The sequence below is a fragment of the Humulus lupulus genome, chromosome 4, assembly GCF_963169125.1.
Source record: "Humulus lupulus chromosome 4, drHumLupu1.1, whole genome shotgun sequence".
In the NCBI taxonomy this organism is placed as follows: domain Eukaryota; kingdom Viridiplantae; phylum Streptophyta; class Magnoliopsida; order Rosales; family Cannabaceae; genus Humulus; species Humulus lupulus.
In genome coordinates, this window is record NC_084796.1 from 12,176,359 (window position 1) to 12,182,054 (window position 5,696).

Consider the following 5,696-nt stretch of genomic DNA (forward strand, 5'->3'; position numbering starts at 1 on the left):
ATGTCGAGTTTTGTTGGTACCCACTCTAATAGAGTTGTTAGATGTTGATTGGGTGGACATGCGTTGGCTTCGCATTGGTTCACCTTATATTTTTTATTTTTTATAAAAAAAATTGTTTAAAATGATTTTAAAATAAAACATATAAATTTATATAAAAATAATTAGAATAATAGAAAAAAATAAAACAAAACAAATAAGGGTGTAAATGTGTTAGCTCTTCCTTAGTCCACCTTATAATTTTTTATAAAAATATATTTAAAATGATTTTAAAATATTACATTGAGCAAGGTTATTATATCCAATCACCTTGCTTGATGGTTGGATAATGAGGGTTTAAAATTTTCTACTCATTGCCTACTAAAAAACCTAGTTATATTTGCAAGATTGTTTGTAATTGCGGTGAATATGACACATATTTGCCTTCATGCATGTCCAAAGCATTAGCAGATTACATATTGAGCTCATCTGATATTGATGTTATAAATTATATCTTTGACAAAGCTTTTGCAAAATAAAGGTCTTGAAATATCAACGACAAAGGGGATCAATAAGTATTTTGCTAACACTTTGGACACGAATGAAGGCAAATACTGGACATATTCCTTGTGATCGAAAACAATTTCAGATTAATTTTTTTTACAAATGTAACTTGCTTTTCTTAATTAAACAGTAGAGGTTCTGATCACTCATCATCCAACCATCATCAACCTTGCTTGATGGCTGGATTATGAGGGTTTAGAATCTTCTACTCATGCCTACCAAAAAAATCAGCTACATTTGCAAACTTGTTTTGTTTCAAAATTGTTTCTTATGGCGGCGAATATGACAAATATTTGCTTTTATGCTTGTCCAAGTGTTATAAACCTTATCTTTGACAAAGCATTTTCCAGACAAAAGTGATTAGTGCTCAAAAATGCAGATTCATTAGTTTTAAAGTGTAAAATAAATTATGTTTTAATTAATATTTTCATGAATTTAGTGTAATATTTGTTTTAATTAAAAATATTAATTTTTGATTTAATTTATGTTTAATTTCCAGGAAATAATTTACATTTGGACAATAATAAAAAGGGAGAATAGAGAAATAGTTAAAACTGAAAACGAAAATAAAGAAAGTGGCATTTTTGAAGAAATGAAGATCAGCCCATTTGGCCCAAGCCCAAATATGGACACTGCAATTTTTTTTCCTTGCCCAGCCGCCAGGTGTCATCACCAGAAGCCTCCACGCGTCCCAGGAGCAACCCAGTCAGCCACCCAGCGCGCGCCACGTGTCCAGCTCCCTTCAGCAACTCACGCTCAAGCATCAACTCCCTTTCAGCCTTTGACCCACGTAACCCTTCATAGCAGCAAGCTTCACACAGGCCCAGGCCCGTAGCTCCATTCTCAGCATCCAAGCATCTCCAACGACTCAAATCCCCTTCAGCGTCCCAGCAACTTCACTCCAACGTGACCACCAGCCCAATAAAGGCCCAAGCACCCAGCAGCCTTGCTTCCTTCAGCCAAAGCCTCCTCATCATTCCAGCCCAAAGACCCCACGTGGCCCAAAGAGCCCAATCTGAAGCCTTCCCAGCAGCCTACCTATGTGTCACGTTTTCATTGGCTGGGAATGAGTCAAAACCCATATCTGCCACCAGCCACCTTCAACCCATATTTTGTAGATATTGGGCTTTGCGAAATTGTTATTTTGAGCTTTAAAACTCATGTTTTTGTGGTATTTGAAAAAAGAGAAAAATGACCATACACCAAAATAGCTAGGTTAATATTAATAATAAGATTTGATTTTTCAAAATCATATTTTATTATTAATATTTCAGATTTATTTTGTAAACCCCATTTTGTTGTTTTATTTCTTTTTAGTCATTTTCTCCATCTATAAATAGAGATTCTTTCTTCATAATATGTATGTAATTTTTAGAGTAAATAAACTATAGCAAAATTTCTACTCACTTTCTTCTCATTTTTTTTTCTTAGAATTTTGTGAGAATCATGAGCATAATGGTCTAATCTTCCTAGGAAGGTTATGGATGATTCCATATGCTAATGATATTATTTCGCTACTTTGATTTACTATGTTCTTAATGTAATATATTTGAGTTATTTATGTTCTTTCATCTCTATCTTTATTTACTTATGTTAATAGTATATAGGATTAGTCATGCTCTTTCTATGTGCTTCTATTTAGTAAAAGTAATATTGATACATAATTTTATGTTTAATCTTCTATTGCATTATTGCATTTGGGTATTTTGTCATTTTTAGACTTTTCATAAGATTAACATCGTGCTTTTAAAGTAAAGAACTTTATAACTCAAATAGACTTTTGTTAGAAAAGAATATGGACTTTAATGTTAGATTTTCCAAGTAAATGTTGCGATGTGAACTATTTACTTGTGTATTTTTGTAAATCAAGTAACCAAGTAACTAGACAAGCATATGGATGATTCTTAAAACATTTCCATTTCTCTAACTCTTGATTACATCTTACCCTTATTTCACCTATCTCATTTTATCACTTTATCAAAAATACAAAACCAAAATCTCAAACATCTTTTTATTTCCATTTTTTATTTATTTCTTGTTACTAATTTTTTGTGTGTGTTATTTTCCACTAACTTTTGATTTTAGGTTACCTCTTTGTGGATCGATCGCCCGATCTTACTACAACTACCGCTTAGTGGTAGTCAAGATTTGGGCGTTAAACAAATTTTGGCGTCGTTGCCGGGGAAGTAGTTTTCAAAGGTTTAGTGAAATTTTTACAAAAATGTTGATAACTTTATTTGTATTTTTGTTGGTGTGAATATTGTGTTAGTATAGTCTTTATTTTTTTTCTATTTTTTTATTTTGATTTTTAGTTAATTTGGTTATTATTATTTTAAAAAAACAAAAAAAATTAAAAAAATATATAAAAAAAATTAATTATTTATATATATATTTTTTCTTTCTTCTTTTTTAAATAAAACAAAAACAAAAAATTATACGTTTATAAATATACATATAAAAAAAAGACATATATATCTATTTCTTAATTTTCTTTTCTCTACTTTTCGGATAAAACAAAAAAAAAAACACTATATAAATATTTATATATATAAACTTTTTTTTTCTTTTTAACTATAGTTTCATTAATCTTTCTTTCTTTCTTAATTTCTTTTTTTAGTTAAATAAATATTTGTAAAAAAAAATATTAAACTTGTTATTTATCTTCACTTTAATTTTATTTTTGTGTTGTTTATTTTGTTGCTTAGTTTAATATTTTCGTTTTTCTTTGCCTTAGTTTTCCTTAGAATTTAGGTTTAAAAAAAACAGCATAAAATTGTTCATAAAATTTCAATCATAAAACGCTTAGTATTGGGAACATTTGTGTAATATTACAAATGGTAGAAACCGATATTGTTCTCTCTAGAAAGATTGGTTATTAAATAAGGTTTGTGATAGCGTTACCCTCCACACTTACCTAGGAACCTCGGGGAGTTCTGTCTAGGCAAGTGCGGGTCTAAAGCGGTACCTTGGCAACCTTCCCAATCGGCCTGAGAACGTTTCAAGCATCTACTTTGCACTATTACATTGTTGAACTTATTACTATAAGGAAACCAAACTTGTTCTGTCAAAATAAGCAATTTCATTCTGCTTAAATGTTGTTTGGTCGAAAATGTTTTACTTGTGATCCACCATACTTACTCAGTAACCACGATGAGTTTTAGTAAGGTGTTGGAGATCACCCCAAAACCACCAAATATACCTAGGAACAAGTTTAACAAATATATATATATATATTAAAAAATCAAAAATAAAAGAAAAGAAAAGCAAAGAAAATAAAAAATAATAAATCTAATTCTGATTTTCGAGAGTAGATGAATCATCACGAAACTTCTAGTGATACTTCTTCCAATTCTCCACCACTCCTTCCGGAACTCCTTCCACCAATCCTGCTTCTCCACAAACTTTCGCTGATAATAATCCCTTCACAATGATGACATCCAACCAAGAACTCTCAATGACTACCTCCATCCTACTTTCACTTCTACGCCTTCATGCATTATTTTCCCTCCTAATATGCCCGCATTAGACTTTAAACCTGGCATGATTCAACTCTTGCCCACATTTCATGGAATGGAAAATGAAAGCCCATACGTGCATATCAGAGAATTCGAGGAGGTAGTAGCCACGTTCTATAATCGAGCCGAAAATGCCGATGCTGTGTAACTGAAGTTCTTCCCTTTCTCCTTGAAGGACAAAGCCAAAAGTCGGTTATACTCTTTGAGACCTAAGTCTATTGGAACATGGGAGGAGATGACCAAATCCTTCTTTCTGAAACACTTCCCTAGCCATAAGACCAACAGTCTAAAACAACAGAATTCCACATTTTCCCAAAAGGACAATGAAACGTCCTATCAAGTCTGGGAAAGATTCAAAGATCTATTAAATCAATGCCCGTACCATGGCTATGAGAACTGGCATTTGGTCAGTTACTTTTATGAAGGCCTCACAAGTCGTGAGCGCCAGTTTGTAGAAATGCTATGCAATGGTGAATTCCTTGAAAAAGAGCCAGACGATGCTCTTGAATATCTCGAAGAAACCGCGAAAAAGTCTCACACCTGGACTGGTCCAAGTGCTACTGATAGCACTAACCAACACAAACCATATGGGATCTATCAACTTCGAGAAGAGGATAGGGTTAAGGCCCAAATTGAAGCTTTGAAAAATCAGTTTGAGGTCTTAATGATGAAAAATGGCTAAAAATCGCACATGATCGCTCAAGCGAAACCGCAAGAACCATGCTTTGTTTGTGGAGGGACGGAGCACTTAGCAAAAGACTACTTAGCTTTGAATGAAATGAGGGGGCTTTATGAGGAGCAATGCAATGCCTTAGGGGCATATAACAAGCCATTCTCCCATACGTACAACCCTGGTTGGAGAAACCACCCAAATTTCAGTTGGAGAGATTCCAACCAAGCTCAATCATCTGGAGGTCAATGGAGAAATGAGCAACAAGTTCAACCATCAAAGGCGTATTCTGCACCTCAATACAATGCTCATCCACAACGAAATTCTCTCGAGAATACTCTTCATCCATTCATAGAGGAACAATCCAAACTGAATCGCCAAATGATGGAAGAAATCAAGGAAATGAAATGTCAATTCTCAAAATTGACTGAATCCTTAGCCATTCCGGAAAAAGGCAAACTTCCTTCCCAACTGAAATTCAATGTGCAAGGCCAACACATGGCTCAATCTTCAAATTCTAATGATCAAAATGTCAAGGAAGTGAATGCCATCACGACGAGAAGCGGTAAAACTTTGCAAGAACCACCCATAAAATCCAACACTCACAGTACTCCGAAAGTCATTTATGAAAATCCATCACTCAATGCCACTCCAAAGGTACCATTTCCCTAGGCTTTGAAACCTGTTGGGAAACTTCCTGATAAGCGAGCTAAACTCCTTGAGCACTTGACACAAGTGAAGATTAATCTTCATTTGCTTCACATTAGGGCTGCACATAAATAGTAGTGGGCCGACAACCCAACCCAACCCACACCGAATTGGGCCGATTCTTTTTAGGCCGAAGCCTAATCGGTACCCATAGGAACAGGCCGAGCATGTACGGCTCAGGCCACGGGCTTCAACCTGTTTGGGCCAACCCAACCCAACCTAACTGTGTATCCCTAACCCTAACCCTCCTAAAGTTCATTTCA

General features: G+C 34.3%; 1 non-coding gene across 1 annotated transcript; it reads right to left on the reverse strand.

The window, feature by feature from the left end:
* Window positions 1–4,338: 4,338 nt before the first annotated feature.
* On the reverse strand, window positions 4,339–4,445 carry LOC133833262 (small nucleolar RNA R71). Its single transcript, XR_009892654.1, has one exon. It is a non-coding gene; the product is annotated as a small nucleolar RNA R71 (small nucleolar RNA).
* Between the last annotated feature and the right edge of the window lie 1,251 nt (window positions 4,446–5,696).